The sequence below is a fragment of the Cygnus olor genome, chromosome 5, assembly GCF_009769625.2.
Source record: "Cygnus olor isolate bCygOlo1 chromosome 5, bCygOlo1.pri.v2, whole genome shotgun sequence".
In the NCBI taxonomy this organism is placed as follows: domain Eukaryota; kingdom Metazoa; phylum Chordata; class Aves; order Anseriformes; family Anatidae; genus Cygnus; species Cygnus olor.
This window is the reverse complement of record NC_049173.1, coordinates 36,832,435-36,851,153: the sequence shown is the minus strand read 5'-3', so window position 1 is coordinate 36,851,153 and position 18,719 is coordinate 36,832,435. Positions and strand designations below refer to the sequence as shown.

Below are 18,719 nucleotides of genomic sequence, written 5' to 3'. Positions count from 1 at the left end.
AAATAAAACCCATAAATATAAAGATCCGTTTTTGAAATACTTCTGGACACAGTCCAGAAAGTAGCAGGGACCATGCTTGTCACTATTAAGCCTGCAGTAGAAAATGACAATGGACAACTATCAAGCTCCTTACGTCTTTTATAATGGCCGAGTTCAGAAACTGGGGGTTTGTCTGCTGCAGATCTATAGCAAGGCAGAAAGCTGGGAAGGCTGTGTAGATCCCTGTACTTTAGCATTTACTATACAGCTGCTCACATAACTCTAATGGCAAAGATAGTTTCAAAAGGAAGCATTCATGACAAGAACCAAACAAAGAGGCAGGATAACGTGGTGATTGCCACATACCATGTGCCCAAGATCACTTCTCAGTAAATACAAAATCAAAGGCAAAACTTTAAGTTTCTATTCATTTCTTATTCACGTAAAACTCCCCTTAAACTATCATAAAAGCTAGAATCTTTGAATTTGACCTGCAAATATATTTAGGTTGTCCGGCACCATCCCTCTCCCTCCCTCCCTCCAGATAAATCAGGCGCACTGAGCACATCTGGGGCCATCCATCCGCTCTCCCCCTGACTTTAGTCTACCCAGGAAATGCTGAGGATCAGATAGGAGTGCTGGGTGAGCCCCACTCAGGCGTGGGTGCTGCCCTCGGTCCAGACACAGACATCTCAGGATCCAGGGCTTTGTCTGCTTGACAACATCTGTCCCAGTGCAGAGCAGATATGGTACTGCTATTCGTGTTATCTTACAGTCCTGCTCTTAAGTTGGAGGAGACAGAAATAAGGTTCATCCTAATAACGGGGCTGTTATTAACAGTGCAGAAAAAGGAAAAATTACCTCATATTCCTCATCTCCAAAACACATAAAAGCTTTTTGATTGAGCACACATTTTTGATAAGCATCAGCAAAAAAGGAAATTATAGCCTTTCTGCCAAAGAACACAAATAACTCAGTTTTCACAGAAGTATTATTCCTAATTCACACTCCTCCCAATAAATCCGTAAAAAATATTTAACACAAAACAAAGTATATTTTCAATCATCTCTATTCAAATGCCATCTATCCCTGTCTTCATCACTACAACAGGACCCAAAGCATAACTTAAGATTTACCTGCAATCCACAAGCTAGAGCGATGTAATTAGATCCATTTTGTCAGACAAAGGCAAATTTTAAATCACATATGAGGTTTTAAGTGGTCACTGATGGCATGCACCTATCTGATATGAACATGGCCAAAACCCCAGGCTTACCTTACGCTGGATATTGTACAGCAATAGGCAGTAAAGCTCCCTACTACCACACCAGCTGTATTTTACAAGGAAAAAAGCAACGTAACTCATGCTTAGGCCATGACAGATCCCCAGAGTTCAGCTCTATAGGAAAGTTATGGCAGGGGGCCATAGGTGCTTGGTTGTTTTGCACTCCACAGGAAAAATGCCCAAAACCAGAATTAGCTGCCTACAGAATAACCCCCTCGATATGTGCCAAAAGCAGCCTTTTTTTTCCTCTCAACATCATGCAAACAGCTACTGTAAAAAAAAATTAGCTCTTGTAGTAAGTTTTTTAATATGTACAAGCTGGAGTCTCTACTAATTCGAGTAGTATGGTAACCTAGCATGGTAAAAAGGGGTGTTAATTGACAAAACTGAAATTTAATAATTCCTTACAGAAATGCTGCAGTTACATTAGTTTGTCCCAGAGGATGACCTAAATGGAGCACAAGTCCATGGACAGCCAGGAGCAATCTCCAAACACTCAGCTTACCCTACGGAACTGGTCCATGATGACTTTTCTGTATTTTAGTGTCTGTGATGCTCCTAGAGAAACAGTGCCATAAATAGCTAGCCCATAAAGATGCCCGTATTTAATTGCCCCTTCCAATGCTGTACACTCTGCACTTGACTGGCCGGGCATTTTACTTCCCTGTTCTCACCCCAGCTGAAAAATTACAGCCGCCTTGCTCTCTTGGGAAACGAGCTGCAAAAGGCCAGTGCTCCCAGAGCCTAGCACCCAGACCACCAGCAGGCAGACAGCCAGTCCCACCGGCGCCGTGGCTTACGCTCTGTGCACAGGGACGCAAATGATGAGCAGGCAGGCACCAAAGGGAACCCTTCAGCAGGTCACACTCCTGAGAGCAGTCCTAATTTATGGCATGGGCCAGCATAGCTTCCTTCAGAGCCATGGCACAATTGTTCTTCCACTCCTGGTACACGTCCACGTGCCTGAGGCTCTGCAGGATAAGGGAGAGTGAGTGTTACCCTTTCTATTTTTTCCCCCAGAACTGAAGCTGTTTTTACATTCAGAAAACAAACTTGACATTTAGGCTGACACATAGAGTAGAAGTGACCATCCTCCTGTTTAAAAAGCAGTATTATTTACTGTGATATGGGTGTATTTTTATTTCCTTCTCATTAATAGTACACTGTCTCAGTGCTAGTCTTTCCAAATGGTGTTTAGTAGCACTTCAAAGCAGCCAGTTCACATGGGAGATAGCAACCTGCTCTTTTGCTTTGGGGATCACAGAATCACCAAGTGGCTGAAGCCAGAAGGGACTCTGGAGCCCATCTGGTCCAACCCTCTGCTCAAGCAAGGGATACCTGGAGACTGCTGCCCAGGCCAACCACATGCACGTTTGGCAAAAAGTCACTGCTGCAAATTTCTGCCTTTTGGAAGTCACTAGGAAGCCTCCATTACAGGTCTTCCACCTCAGTCTTTTTATGCATTTAGAGGTGTTTCTAAACACAATTGGAGCCTTTAGGTGCCCAAAAACACAACCCATAGCAGTCTGAACTGGCCCCTAACTGAGAGGGCAGGTACTTTCAAGAGCACTCTTCAGGCCCTCAGTTTGCGCCTATGATGTGAAAGGCCCAGCTAAAAGGCTGAAATGTTTTCCTGTGAGGTTTGGAGGGCAGATGGAAACAACAAAGTGGAGTTATTGGCTCACCCGCTTGGTGGCCCCCCACCACAGGCTGCCCCCCAACAAGGTATGGGGTCGCAGCAAGCGCTGACTCCTCTGTGCACTGGTGACTGCATCCTGCAAGGCACTGGCTTTCATCGCCTCATCTTGGTGGTTATATTACTAAAGAGCAGCAAAGACCATTTGGGGAGGTGGGGGGAAAAAAAAGATTCCAGCACTGTGAGGAAACTTCTTGTCAGTAAAAAACATTTTCTATAGTGCCTGTGGCAGCACACAGGGCATGTTATTTACTGTCCTGCTTCGCCGACATATTATACTGCTGGTTCAGGTGCCACCATCAGAGTGCAACTTATCACCTGGTAGCTCACAGCATCCTAGAGGAAAGATGACAGTGGCAACTCATGGCATCCTTTAGCATTCTGGTGACAGATCGCAGTGGCTCCATTAAAGACCCTAGGATTTGTTGTCAACAGCACATTTTGTGCTGCAGAGCCGCTAGTTACTTGTACAGAGAGGTGTGCTCAATTGTAAAGAAGAGGGGGAAGAAGTGCTGTGGTCATACTTCACCCCTCCTTAGCTACAGAATTAGTTTAAAAAAACCACCCCGTTTGCACCAATTTTTCTGACAGAGAACACCCCATTTCAGGTGAACAAGGCCAACCCATTGATGTGCTGGATTTGATGCATCCAGCAGCAGGTCAGGGAGACCTCCCTGCCCGCTCCTGGGGATGATGCCATGGGAGTTCCACCGGGCAGTGGGGCAACACACTGCTCAACCCTCCCCAACAGCCTTCTGCTTTCCTTATCTTCTCCCCCCAGGAGGAAAAATTAATATTTCCAATTTGTTTTTGGTCTGAACACAGACAAAACTATGTTTTTACCAAAAACATTGCGCACAACAGAAATTACAAGTCCTCCACTCTGTTATGGAAGGGCTCAGCTCGTGAGTTGGTAAGAAAGAAAATATTTAAAAGTGAACAGAGGCAGCAGAAGCAGTGTAAATGTTGGAGTGTGAGACTGGGCAGAAAGCAATGAGGGGAGGGAAGGAGGAGGAGGCCACACTTCAGAAATAGCCTTCACCACTGCAGTGGAGAACAAGCAGCTTGGCACACATTATGTAAAACTGAAGACTTTTACACTCCTCTGCGCAACAGGCACAGAAACAGGGTAGATGTGAAAGGCTATCACTTAGCCCAATTAGCACAGATTTCACTGAATTAGTCAAATCAGAGCCAGAAGAGTTGTCTGGTGCATTCCTCAGGGGCTGCTGCAGCATTGTTCCCCTTGTGAACATTATTTCCCAGTACTTTGTCCAGCCCAGTTTTAAATTACCCAAGTGATGGCTCTTCCACAACTTCCCATAGAGACTGTGCCATGATGTAATTATCTCAGAGGTTTTAGACGTCATCCTTATATTTAGGGATGAAATTAAGAAAATTTATGCTGCTAGTTCTCATTATCCTGTCCTTGGAGCACTCTCAACCATTCTCCTCTCTGCCTGAGATTTACATGCTTCAGATACTTGTAAATAGCTGTTCTCCTCCACAGTTATTCTTTTGGCCACAGCACACAAATTTATTTTAATCTTTATAAATTAGCCGAGGTAGCCCTTTCATCATTTATCTTGCTCTCCTCCTGCTTTCTTCGAGGTGGTCAAAAGCAGCCCAGTATCTGGGAGTGCCTGCTCCCACCAAACACAGCAGCAAATTTGCTCTGGTTGGAGCGGGAAAGCAGAAGCCAGGAAATGAAGTCTCGCCCCTCAGCTCTGTCGTACAACAGTTTTCATGAGGCACTGAACTGTTATGAAGATTAAGCTTAGACTGATGCATACAAATTGCTCGCTTCCGAGGGCCTCTCCCACCTGTTTGCTGTGTCTCCGGCGTGGGCGGTGTTTGCGTGAGGACTGCCGTGCCGGCTGGCATGCAGAGGAAGCAGCAGAGATTTCCAGAGTTTCAACCAAATTCAGGCTCTCCACGCTGAGAGGAGGGAAGTACACTGTAACACACGCACTGCTTCTGTGGATCTGATCACAGCAGGGACGTGAAAATACACTGAGATACGGGTTATCCTCAAATACCTCCCACTTCACTTGGAAGGTGCCAAAACCTGTAAATTCACCCCATTTGAATGCAGTTCTCAATAAGATTTCACACAGCACCCTCAGCCTTTACTGACACATACCTTTTATCGACAATTTAGATATCTTAATCCTTCAGTGTTTTTTCAGCTCTTAATTCTTCGACTGCTTAAAAAAAGTCGTATCTATCATGATTAATTCATTCTTCATGAGTCCAGGCTGCTTACTGCTCTTTGTTCATTTATGTACTAGCTGTTTACAGATTCTCTCTAATATTAGCTCTGTTATTTGCTAGAGACTTAAGTCATATTTACCATATGGTAATTGCAGAGATCACATGGACAACAAACAGTGGAAGCGGAGCTGTTACAGCAATTACAGTAAGTGGCAGCAGTCTCCACGTTACCCATCTACTGCCCCACCTTCATTTCGTCTCTCCCCACCTCTGATGTCTTTCCTTGTGGGCTGTATGAAGCTGTATGCCATTCTGATCTCTATAGCACAGGCAAGCAGAGATTTGTTCTTCACTATGACTTATCGGACAGGATTATTCACCTTTTGGTCTGTGTTTCAACTGCAGGTCTGCCCCACTCTGCAACAGCACTAACTTCTTCCTCTGCCAAGGGTCTCGACGTGCCACATCTCAGACATCTCACTGAGGTAGTCACAGCAGAACAGATTTTACAGAGTAGGAATAAGTTCAATGGAGCAGCTCTTTAACCCAATTGGATGCCTTGACCCCACTGAATTCATGTATTTTTCTCTGGCCACCTAAACATGATTTTAGCTTTCCTACAGAAAACCAAATGGATTACTACAGGAGGCCACTGCTGTCTTCTCCAAAGAAATACATGAGTTTTTATGTTTCATTTCCTGCCAAGAGCACTGGGCAGGTCCCACACCAGAAGGGAATCAAGCCATACGTGGCTTGATTCTTCAAGAAGATTCCCCCCAAAACATCAGGATTTCATACATGTATTCTGTCACAAAGGTGACACAACAAAGACACCTCGGCTTGGGGGCACACAACAAAGCACCTTGTCGGAAAAGGAGGCTCCTCCCTTGCCATTTCTAGCATGCCTGTAGCGATACTCCTCTAACCTAAAAGCCAGCACTCAACAAGTGTGAACTGAGATACTGATGAAGAACATTTAGCAACTTGGGTACAGACTGATGTGCATCAGAAGAATTTCCTAGCAAAGTACATGACAACCATGTGTTTCTTTCCCCCCACCCCCCTCAAAGCGGGAGAAGTACCATTTCCATTGTATGCAGACCACTCCAGGTATCTCCATACCATACGCACTTCTCAACATCCCCCCCAGTTCCTCCCTTCCCCCTGTGCTCCATGCTGGCCCCAGATTTGCTAAAACTAGTCCTGCCAATGGAAGAAGCTGAGTCATGGGAGGTGACCACATCAGCCAAAGGCACTGAAACGAGAGAAGGGAAGGAGAAAAAACCTCCTTCCACAACCCCAGACCCCAACAAACATCCAGTGTCACCTTGGATCAGCTTCCTGAAGTGCCTCATCCTGGCGGTTACAACGACAGGTTTAATGCTGGTGCTTGGGTAACATACTTATCCCCATGCAGCCACCCGCTGTATGGTCTATTTAAGTCACTGAGGCAAAGAGAGAGGACAGCCTAAATTTTGCCACCAAGGAGCACAGCCTTTGTTATTGATGCTAGCAGTCCCACATCTCCAACAGCTTTACAGAGGAGCTCAGAGCCCGCTTCAGGCGCTGCAGAAATTACCTTTCCCTCCATTTCTGCAAAGAGAAGATTAGAATGGAGATGTGCTCTACTTGCTTTGAAGTCCAAATCTCTCCTAAGACAAGGCTAAGGCAAGAAAATGGCGGGGTCCCTCACTTACCAGGAGCATCAGCAGAGGACTGACTTGAGCTAAGGCAGCAGTCCCCAGCCTGCATTCACAGCCTTGCTCCACACTCAGGCCCATCCACTGCTACCCTCAGCTCAGAAAGTCTCTCCTGACCAGCCGTACTTCCATGGCAGTGCCCCAAACTCTCCCTGCAGTCACTGGTGACAGTCATCCTGTCATCTAGGAAACCCGTCACAGGTGGCAGGAAGGCCATGCTTCACTCGGGAGCAGACACCAGCGGGTAAGGAGCGGTGGAAGGGCAGAGGGTCCCCAGGGCAGAGCCACCGCGCTTGTTAGTTAAATGCAGTGACACGAACGGGTAGACGAGCGAGCACAAAGGGACTTTGACAAAAAGGACAGTCACTCTTAAAGACAAGCAAAGCCTTGAACGAATCTATTTGCTGTGGGAGCTCAATGAGCAAATGAATAAAATGGGTTTCCAATGAATTAGAGCCCTGTGTCCCAACAACCCTTCTCTCTTCAGTAACCCTTCCTCTGCCTATTCTCCTTGTCCTCCGCTGTCCAGTCTTGCACACGAATACTTCCATGCCCCCTCCTCTTGGCCACCCCCACACCCAGCTCCCAGCCAAGCAAGAGGTAATCCAGACTCTCTCTGCAACAGTAGGTAGATGAAGTTCCTAGAGTCCTGCATGACCAAGCACATTTCTCAGCCCTTTTGTTACATCCCTGCCCATCCCCTGGCCTCTCCTGGGATATCAGCCATGGCCAGAGGGCTGGAGCTGGTCAACCAGGCCAGGCAGACGCCGGAGGGTAACACCAACAGAAAGCTCCCAGCCTCGGGGTTATTTTACGTGGTGAGCACTGGAAAACTTTTTAAATTGTATGCTGTGCATTTGTGCAATGTGTGGAACTCAAGAAATAAATTAAGAGAAGTACTGGAAGGCTCAAAGCAAAACATATGCATGTAAATACTCAAAACATCCATAGGTTCACCAGCCAGGATGCGTCCATCCTCTTGGTCCAGAACATACTCTATCCACTTGTGTACTGTTTTTTATGAAATTCACTGATGTGCACGTACAGTGAAAGCAGGAAGGCCCTTCCTATCTGAGCATCTGCATCCTGACCGGGCCAGCTGCTCTCTTTGGCCCAGCAGCCAAGCCCTGTGGGCCTGAGACGGGCAGAAAGCCACATGCATGGGATAAATGCAGGGCTGAACGTGTAAGCGCTGCTGTTAGAAGACTGGGAAGCTGGAAGGCATGGAGTTGTTGTGCGATGCGGGGAGTTGGGACAGTTACTGGAGCATCATGAAGAAAATCATTGTATTTAGGAAGGAAAAGCAGAGGGCCAGAGCTGGGGGAAGGAGGGGTGGCCGTGACTCACTGAGGTGCATGAGGCAGCACGGAGATGGGTCTAGGCAAGCAACAAGCAAGCTGGCAGTCTTGTGGGAGTGACAGAGGCACACCCAGCACAGCTGAGTATCTTCTCACCTTCAGTCTCCTGGTGCGATTCCCCAGAGGGAAGGCAGCTCCGCTGTGCTCTGAAGGTTAAGCTGTGCCTTCTGCCTGGCACAAGAGCACCGTGCAGCCAATGGGCAAAACTGTCCTACCTACTTAAAAGCAAACCCCAACACTGCCAGGAGGGACAGGCTTTATTTTTAGCTGGGACACCAGCAGGGTCACTGCTGGTGCTGCATTTCCCCACAGAAGCCAGGGTTTCATGAAGTGTGCTGCGTGAGCAGGGTCACTGCAGGGGAAACATCTGTCAGGTCAGGTTTGGGGAGATGGATTATTTAAGTTAGGGAAAAGGAAACATTTACTAGAAGAAGTGAACCTGAAACTACTCTGTAAGGTTGAAATTGAAGGGAAAGATGATGCATAAAGAGTCAGAGCAGGTGGTAATTAAAGTGAGGGCATCTTCTAGTGCACCCATCTCCGGGATGCCCAGACAGGAGGATTCTCCATCACGTCGAACTCCAGCAGCATCCTCTATGCTTATCTCATATCACCCAAGTTTTGAAAGGCTCACTCCTGTCTGGGGGCTGCCAAAACAAAAGCAGCAGCATGTCATTATCCCTCATCAGGATTCTTCACAAAAGAAAAGCCCACACTGAGAGATCCAGCTTGCATTTTACCTTCAAGACAACAACATTGAGACCTCCATCTCACCTCTGCACTCAGGTCCTCACACAGGGGCACCATTAGCCCCGAGGCAGGCAGCTCCCCCAGGGCTCTCACAGCCATAGCATACTGGCTAATTAATCACAGCACACTCAGCAAGCACAGGGCAGCAGCACAAACAGCCCACTGCTGCTCTGCAAGAACTAGGAGTCCGGTCTTTTCCTGCTAGTGGGTTTTGGGGGTGCAAACCTAATAAAGCAGTTGGCACCACTCCCATTTGCACGGCCTGCGAATGAGGGCGGAGGCTTCAACGGGTGAGATTGTTGCTGATGAAATGCTGAGTGCTAGTGCGAGGCTTTCAAGGGACTTGAAGGAATTGAGAGCAGAGGGGAGTTCTTCAAAATGAGAGTAAAATGAGAACCTAGGTCCATTTGGCATGCTGCATCTGAGAAATAGCTTGGCCTGGACTCTGTGTTTTGATTGGATTTTTTCAACCAGATCAACCCCTGTACCTGTTTTGGGGAGATTTTATATAAAAAACTATTTTGTCTTCCCCCCCCCCCCCCCGCTGATATTTGTGTGTCTTAATAGCTTATGAAGCATTTTGCAGACCCCATCGCTCTTAGCTTCTTTGTAACTAATTTGCATTCAGGACTATCCATCTCATCAAGAGCAGACTTCAAGGCTGAACCAACTCCAAGCCTTAACTGCTTCAGGCAATTCAGGCAGAGGCTTTACAGGTGGAAGCAGGGCTTCTTAAGCCAAGCTGAACATTTTCCACCTCCGGTCATTTGCTCCCACTCTGTGCTACCTCTTGCCTTTTTGTTGGCATAACTGTTGCATGGCTTTGCCACAAGTAAGGACCAGGAACAGATCTGGATGTAAAGCAGACTGAATCCAACACCTAGCCACACATCTTGCTGTGCCAGTAACCTGCAGGGGGTGGAATAGGAGCAGGAAGAAGCAGCGAGGGTGGGAAGGCTGTAGAAACCCAAATAGAAATGACAAGCATGGCAGGGGCATTAGCTGGATGGGCAGGGGCAAGTTTGCCTCTTGCAGCAGTGAATCCTGCAACATCTGCTGGACAATTTATCAGCCTTGTCCCACTACACAAAGGCAGAAACTTCTCCACCTGCACTTTTTCCAACCAACGTGCATGTCCAAGGGTCACTGCATCAGCCCAATCAAAGCATGGAAGATGATTAAGGTGAACTTTCAGCTCTACATCAAAGTATTACTTCCCACCAAGGAACAGACACCTCAAGGTGGAAAACCAAGACATCCAGCCCTTGGTGCCCCCACAGCAAATATTCCAGACTGCCCACAGAGGGGAGGGCAAGACAAGGGCTTCTTCGCAGAGTTTTACTGTGAGCCCCCATCTGTCAGCAGCTGAGGGGGGCAACGGCACAAGGCAGAGGCAGCACTGCCCTCCCCTCCTTGGGCCAGGGAGCTGTGGGACAGGGCACCAGGAGCCCTGGGGTGGGTTTCACAGCCTGCCTAGACCCTGGTGATAGACTCCCTCCTACCACTACTTGCATCAAGAGGAACTAGGGCACATCCAGCTGGAGTGGCAGCCCAGCCGCAGGGTGAGGTGTCGACATGTGCCAACCTTGGCTTTGCCCCTGCTGTGGCCTGGAAAAGGAAACCAGCTTTCACCAGCACACCAACACACCGGCACCCTGCATCACTGGCACTGGAGGCCCCTGTTCACTCCCGGACATGTCACCTTCCACACAACCTCACCAGTCATATCTACAAAGTCTCCTCTCATATGTACATCCTGCATCGCCACATTTCTTTTGATTAAAACTGTATTCTGCCTTGCTGCTGGATACTGCTGCTGTTTGCTTTGAGACAGCCTCCAAGTACCAGTTCAGGAGTGGGAGATGATGAAAGCAGTGGCAATGCAGTCTCGTATGTCTACAGTTTCTAAAGCTCTTTGACACCTCCCTGGATGCAAAACATGCCCAGCAGCAAAGGATATTTAGTATTTCTGATTGCTCTTGACCTGGCTGTCTCTGCTGTTGTCCTGAGTTAGGAGGCTTAGGTAAAAAGACAGCAGAGTATGCTAAAGAAGCAAATAGAGCAAGCCCAGCTTTGCAGCCCTGAAATACTGCTAGCGAATGGAAAGGCTGAATGGAAACAGAAGCTTCTTCCTAAATCTGAGTGCTCTGGAAAAGCTCCCTGTTTTATTCTGATGGAAAATCCTCATTGGAGTGTTTAGTTAGAAAACAAGCTATCATCATAAAAGAAATGTTAAGAGCCCTAAGCTCCCCTCTCTCTCATGATGTCAACTGTCAGAGACATCAGTGACAGCTCAGCTGTGTGATCAAAGGCTCCAGCAAGCGGATTTAAAGACAGAATTACCACAAAATTGAGAGCTGAAGGAGTATGGGGGCCTGCTGGTCACCTGTTTATAAATGTGTCTTATGGGGGAACCAATTACTCTGTGACACCGTATTGCAGGAACAACACCTGTTTCTCCTCACTGCAACACTGGCAAGACGGTGGTGGTACCTTCAGACTGGCCTGACACATCACTGCTGCTTGACGCCTTGTTATTCCTGCAAAATCCTGAGAGCAGGAGGCCTTTGCACACATACGTCTGTGATGGCCATCACCCAGAGTCTGCGGTTTAAAACATTCAGGCAAGGAAAGCAGAGGGGAAGGGGGAAGCCAGCTACTGCCTTTACCACGTTACTCCCCCGGCGGCCCAATGGGCCCTTCACGCTGCAGGAGACCCAGCCTTGGGGTGGGTCCCAGATTTCAGTCTGGAGGTAAGCAGGGACAGCAAGCTCGCTAAATGCCCCAAACCCCACGTCACTGAAATCAGCAAACACCAGACCGCGAGCTCAGCTGTGCAGAAAGTGCTTTAGATGTGCCCCAAGAAGTGCTTATGATCTCACGTGTCTCACAGCGCACAAAACTCTTCAGGACAGAGACTGTCATTTATTAGACATTTGGATGGCACTTAGAAACATGGGCCCCCAACTGGGCTGATGCCTTCAGGAGTTACTGTTATCTAAACATTAAATCAACAATAGTATTCATCTATGCCACAATACCTAAACACAGTGGGTAATGGTAGACAGAGCATCACAACTATCAATTTCCTGGCTACAGAGATTCATTTTCCATATTACAGAGATTTTTTTTGTCTGTGTAATCTAATTTCCTTCATTTTTTTAAAATACAGAATTAGATATTACTGCCTGATTAAAAAAAAAAAAAAAAAATACCTGGCAGACAATCAAAGACATCTTTTTAACTGTTGAAGCACATGAAAGGCATCTGAAACACAACAACAACAAAGAACAAGGAACTATTTGTCAACGCTGTTTGGTCATTGGGGAAGCTTAGGGGAGGAGACCGATGCTGTTTGTTTAAAACAAGCAAACAAAACCTTGACAGGCAGACCATTTATCCGTGTAGCGCTTCACTTTAAAAAATATTGGTGGAGGAAATACATCTTAACTTGCTTTCTGATAAAAAGTGCTGACACACTCAGTTATGGCTCTTCCCTTCCCTGGGGATGGAGGATGCCTGTGGCAGGAAGGACCCTCCGAAACCGTGTGGGATCAGGCACACGTGGCAGCAGGTCAGCCCAGGCCCCCTTGCACCCCATCACGCACTGGCTGGGGCAAGCTTGTCCTCACCAATCCCCATAAAGGGCTGAAAAACATCATTAGCTGCTTTGTGCAAATGAGATGTGAACCCATGTGCCCACCAGCACGCCGGAGGCTTGACACGGAGGCTGGGAGCCCACCTGTGTTTCCACTGCCCTCACACAGGACCTTGGCAGTGGGATTACTGCTATACCTTCTGCATCTGGGCAATGCTTGAACCACTGACTTACTAGAACAGGACTCATACTTAGCTTGGAGAAAAAAAAAAAAAGGAAAAAAAAACGGAAAAAAAACAAAGAGGCTGCTCTACTGCACCTATTACCTATTCACATTCATTCCTCTTCTTCCCCACCCTGACTGGTGTTACCCCCTTTTATTTACAACAGGAGGGTGACCAACGTACCCCCATCACGTCGCACGCTAGCAGCAGAACCGAGGGCTCCTGTGCTGCTCCTGCTCTTCCCCATCTGGCCCTTGGCAGCATGGACGTGCTCTTTTCTAACATTACTACTCCTGCTCAGGAAACAAGTCTCGTTCCAGTTGACCAGAGAAGCCTGACTGCAAGCATCAAACACGAATTACTTTCTTAGCGAAACCATCGCCAGGGCAAACAAATGCCTGCAACAGCAGTGGATGTAGCAGGACTGGGAACTCCCTAGAAATGTTTGTGCCTCCTGGGAGCGATGTCTCTCCCCACTGCACCAAACCTCCAGAGCATCTCTAAGGCCTCCGTGTCTCAGCAGTCCCCCAAAGCCAGCAATGCTCTGGCAGGCCTCCTGCCGTGCCCCCAGAGAGCACAGGGTGAGTGCTCTTGGCTGGGAAGGTGCTGCCGACTGTTACCTAAGTCTTCCAGCACTGTCCTCCACAGAGATAAAAAACTGCTCAAGAAAATCACCCTTTTGCTCTATGAGGAGATGTGAGGAATTAAAGAAAACATATATGCACACGGAGGGGAGGATGTGCGTATGGCACATGCAGTTCCTCCAGTGTCTCACCTTAGATCTGAAACGTATTTTCTGGGTGAAATCCCCCAGACAAGCCCAGGAATAAACCATGGAGCCAGGAAACCAACTATTACTCCACATTGCCACTTGGGGGAGAGGGGGAAAATGCCCATATCCTCATGTTTTAGAATAATTCAAATAATAATAATTTAAAAAGGAAAAAAGGAAACACTGGCAATGGTTTCATCTCCTGCCCAGGGCGATACTTTAGACACAGCTGAAAAAAAATAAAGCCCTGACGAGAGGCTGGGCAGGAGGAAGAGCAAGAAATCACCCAACATTTAGGCCAGCTTGCGTGCGTGTGCGTGCGTGTAATTTCTCTCCCCCTCTCCCCGTCGGGGCTGCGGGGGCCCCGCAGGCAGCCCCGTGCCCTATTTAGGGCAGCCCTGGCGCAGCAGCCAGCTATATTTGACACCGGGGGTAAACAAGCCGGCACCGGCGGACGGAGCGCGACAGCTGCCCAGGACGGCGGCCTCGGGGCCCCCAGCAAGAGATGGCCCAGCCCCCCCGTGGGGGAAAATAATAATAATACTAGCAATAATAAAATTAAGGGGGAAAAATGAAAATTAAAAAATGAAAAATTAAAAAAAAAATAATGAGAAAATAAATTTATAGCACTGCATGAGAAGCGCTTCCCCGGCACCCCCCCCCCCCGGCATCCCTGCGGGCCGCGCAGCGCCGGGCCGGGCCGGGGCACCCCCCCCGGCGGCGGGAGGGCTCCCGGACCGGGGTGCCCCCGCTGCCCCCCGCCGGAGCCCCCCGCCGCTGCCGCCGCCGCCAGGCCCGGCCCCGCGCCCCCTCCCCGGCGCGCAGGCTGCAGCGGCGGCTGGGCGCCGTACGCAAAGCGCTGCCCCCGCAACACACTCACGCACACCACACACACACGCACGCAGAGCCGCCGCGGGGACGCGGCAGAGCCCAGCGGCTCCCCCTCCCGAAATACGGGACCCCCCCTTTCCCCGTAGCCCCCGTACCATCCGCATGCGAGGCGTGAGCAGGCACTCGATGGCAGGACACCCAAGCGGCAGCCTCGCCTTCCCTACGGAGCAGGGGTAGCACCCTCTTACTTACCCCTTCTGGCTGCTTTCCTGACTTTATTATTATTTTTTTATTATTATTGTTTTTGAAGAGGGGGAGCTCCGCTGGCTCCCCGCTATAAATCCTTCCGGTTCCTAACGGAGCTCACTGCATCCCGGGGGCAGTCACCGGCGCCGTGCGGGGGCTTCTCCTCTGCATGTCAGTCCAACTTGCCGTGCTCGCTACGAAACCTGTGCTCTCTTTTGCAGCTGTCAGGGTGAGCGGGGAGGTGCATCTGGAAAAGGGGGTGGAGGGGAGGGGGGGACACGCGTAAAATGTTGATAAATCCACCAGCCTCGATCTTCAGCTCCGTGCCGGCTAGTTTGGGAGGGAAGGGAGAGCTGGCGAAGGGGGAAGAGGATGGAGATGGTCCTGGGGGGGGTGGGAAGAAAATTGCTTGTACCCCAGATCGCAACTGAATCTGCTGGGCTTCCCCGCTCTCACAGCGCCGGGGCTGTGCCCAGGCTTCCCAGCATCGCGGTGCGCGGCGGAGCGCTGAGCCTGTTTTCTGGGAGACGGCGAGGTTTGCACAACTGCAGCAAGAAGCCAAATCAAAAAGCCAATCTGCGAGCCTCCAAACTCCGTCACCCTATCAGCTGGGAGCAAGAGCTGCAACAGAATTACAAGCCATGCATATTTATTCTTCTGAACCCAGGGGGGGATTTTCAGATTGTTTAAAGGAACCACAATGAAACCAGAGCAAACCCTTTCCAAAACAAATACAAGCAGAGCAGCTGTCTTGCATGTAACATGCACACACACATCTCTGTGAGATCTCCATGGGTGTATATAGATGTAGGCACACACTCATGGAGCCGCGATCGCTCCTGCACCCTACCCTCCAAGTATATTGACTTGACTTTGTGCATTTCAGCGAAGGAAGGAACACACGGTAGCTGAGCCTCAGAGCAGAAGATATTGACTGCATATTGTAAATTCAAGGGATCTGCCAAACACTTCTGTGAGATTAAATATAGGCAATGTAATTACATAGGCAGCGTTAGTCCTGGTAACCATTTGAAGCTATGTGCTTTGGTTTGCGCTTGCAGAAACCACCCTTTTTTTTTTTAAAAAAAAAAAAAAAAAAGTCAAATAGTAACTTTTGAGACAGCAAGTCATTTTAAGGCAACAAAATACACACTGCCTCCAAAGTTGCTATTTGACTTTGGCAGAAGATAACTGGGGGCTGGTTTCCATGGCCATGGAACAGGGGAGTAGCTTTGTGCCTTACACAAGACACACAGCAGTGTTTGCACATGGGTTTGTCTCCCCTTGCAATTCCCCCTATTTTTGCCAGCCGCTACCACAGCAGTTATGGGCAGATATCTGCCTCCAGCAGCTTTACCTTCTAGCATGGCTTTTCACTCCTTGGAGAGCCACAAAACCCAGGTGCTGTAAGGTAACAACCCCTGAGACAGCTGCATGGGGCAGGGCCGTTCTGCCCAGGGGTGGGCTATTTCATCCTCCAGAGAGAAGCTGGGAGCCTCTAAGTTCCTGAAAATCAGCTGCTACATTCTGGTTACGGATCCACAGGGCAGCCCCTGGCCCCAAAGTGTTAGGACAGAAGGGATCTGGAGACCTGGAGGAGCAGTTACCTATTCTGGTCTGGCTACTTGCTGTCTGCAGTTGGAAACGCAGACTGAGACAGCTGGAGAAGGATGCAGTTACTGCCAGGTGGGGTGAACGAGTAGGAGGCAACAGCACAGAATATCTCATGGGGCCCGGCCTCAGCCCTGTATCTCCCCAACCCTCCCTGCTGTTCCTGTGGTCCCCAGATAACCCAAACAAGGCAGTGACCAGGCAGGAAGGTGGCCCAGGAGCAGGGCGACACAGGGACGCAAGTGCTGGCCCACACCAGCCATCCTCTGGGCGGCCACCTTCAGACCTCGCACCTCTGCCAGGGGACAGGCCCCGAGGGTGGTGGCTCTCCAGCTTCCTCCAACACCAAGGGAGGACGAGGTCCCTGCTGGCACAGGGGAACCCTCCTGAGGCAGGGCTCCCCATCAGGAGGTCCCAAACAACCACTTGTGCTTAGCTCCCAGAGAGCAGGCCTGGCAGCAAGGCCTGGTGGTTAGGAGCGGCTTGTGGCAGGAACCGGCCCTGGGGGTGGCACACAAATTGACAGCTGAAAATAACTTCAGACAGACAGGAGCTCTTTATTGTACGCAGACGTTTCATTTCACCTCATCTCCACAGCTAAGGACATAAAATCATGCCTAATACATTTAAGAAATGCTCCCAGGCATTTCCTCTTTCCTCCTGTTCCATATGGGCCTGGTCGTGCGTTGCTCAGTTCAGGCAGAAAATGTTCATCACAACAGGGAGTATGAAATTTTTTTTATCTCCTTAGTCTTAGAGGTGTGCTTGCAAGGTACTAACTTGAGATGAAAGCATCCAAACACTTTATATACTACACTAATAAATCTATCTTTTTTTATGTTAGCTTTGGCAAATAAAATACAGGGATCTCAAACTACTAGACTGCATATTACCATTTCACTAAACAATGCTGGATCACAGTTTTTAATGAATACCAGGGTCCCATGATGTTTCAAGTGTTACCTAACCTAAACCACTGAAAGACCATCAATACTAATATACTTAACGAACATACATGATTTCTTTCATAAAAGCTTTTCTCGCTCTCTGTGAATGACAAGCATATTTAATAATTACACTGTGCAGCAACAAGAGCAAATACAAAATTTGTAAAGCAAAAACCATTCACTTTCAGACTCCTCCATGATCACCTGAAACTGAAATCCCAGAGAGAAAAGATCTCTTGTGAACCAGAAAGGCCTCTCTGAGCTCTTGAGAGTTGGAGCAGAACAAGAAATACAGACTTTGTTCTCCTTTCCTTGTCCACCTAAGATTAAAAAACAGTCTTCTAACTTAATCCATTATTTCAACATCCTATGGCTTCACTCTTCTGCTGGCAACCATGCTGTTAATAAAGATACTGCCAGCAGAATGTACCTGACAGCAGCGCTGTCGATAAAGACAACCTGCGTAACAGGCATCGACTTGCAACATACAATTAAAAAGCAAAACAAAACACTGCCAGTGTTGTACAAGTTCTGAAAGAAACTCTGGGAGCATTTAACTGAGTCAGAAAGGATCTATGCCTAACCCTTCATCCACCTAGATGAAGCCACTTAACACATACAGGTGAATTTCACACAGCTCCCATCCAAAATTTAGACCGATATGGCCAAGCTGCAGGCTTGGCTCTTCCTTGGAAAATTCCTAGCTGAGCAAGTACAGAGAACTTGCCCCCACCAACTTGCTGTCCTTCTCTGACCTTTCAGCTCTTGGTCTACTTACCAAAGGACAGACACAAACATGATCCACAGTTACTCTTGTCGCTCAGGTACAAGGAGCCCCACTGCTTCTGACCTAAGTTTGTATCCAAGGGTCTGGCACAGCTCCCTACTCTCGTTCGAGGTTTGGTCCTGGTGCACCTGGCTTGTGTCATGTTATTTTTTCATAGCTTTGCTTTTCCTACCTCATCAGCTTTCGTCGGGTGCCTGTTCAAGTTAATATCAGAAGAGATGGGTTAATGTGACATTTATTAGTACGATGCATGCCAGAGCCTTGAAATGAAGTTCCAGATCTGAGAAAAATTACTTTCCAGGGGAAATAAGGAAAGGAGTCACCATGTAGGAGACAGCTTCAAGGCTATTTGTGATTACAGAGCAAGTGAATCCAGATTAAACATAAAATCTTTGCTTTTCTTTTTTTTTTTTTTCCCCTCCCATAAAAGCCTTCTTTGTAAACATGACTGGAGCTTTGAGGGCCAAGCAGGGCTTTATGCACACTTTCTCACTGGTGCATAAGAGACATCAAACCCATCAGACAAGCCATGGGACACCTGGGGCAGTCCATAGGACTTCATGGTGCTTACCATGACCAGCAGGCCATTCCTCCAAAGGTCCTAGCAAATGGATTCCTGCCACAGATACACACGGAAGGATGAAACACTGCTTGTTCATTTAGCCTTTAGTGCACTGATCAGGAAGGAGTGAAAGCTTTTGATCACTCTGATCCACAGATG

General features: G+C 48.4%; 1 protein-coding gene and 1 long non-coding RNA gene across 4 annotated transcripts in view; one reads left to right on the top strand and one right to left on the bottom strand.

The window, feature by feature from the left end:
- The window catches only part of SLC8A3 (solute carrier family 8 member A3), a 101,393-nt gene extending 86,607 nt beyond the window's left edge, over positions 1 to 14,786 (bottom strand). For all 3 annotated transcript variants that reach the window (XM_040560365.1, XM_040560366.1, XM_040560367.1), the window contains exon 1: positions 14,660 to 14,786. The gene's annotated coding sequence lies outside the window, so the exon portion shown is untranslated. The remainder of the gene's footprint in view (positions 1 to 14,659) is intronic.
- A 3-nt stretch (positions 14,787 to 14,789) lies between these two features.
- LOC121071740 lies at positions 14,790 to 16,135 on the top strand. The gene is made up of 2 exons (XR_005820746.1): positions 14,790 to 14,882; positions 15,112 to 16,135. It is a non-coding gene; the product is annotated as an uncharacterized LOC121071740 (long non-coding RNA).
- The last annotated feature ends 2,584 nt before the right edge of the window (positions 16,136 to 18,719 follow it).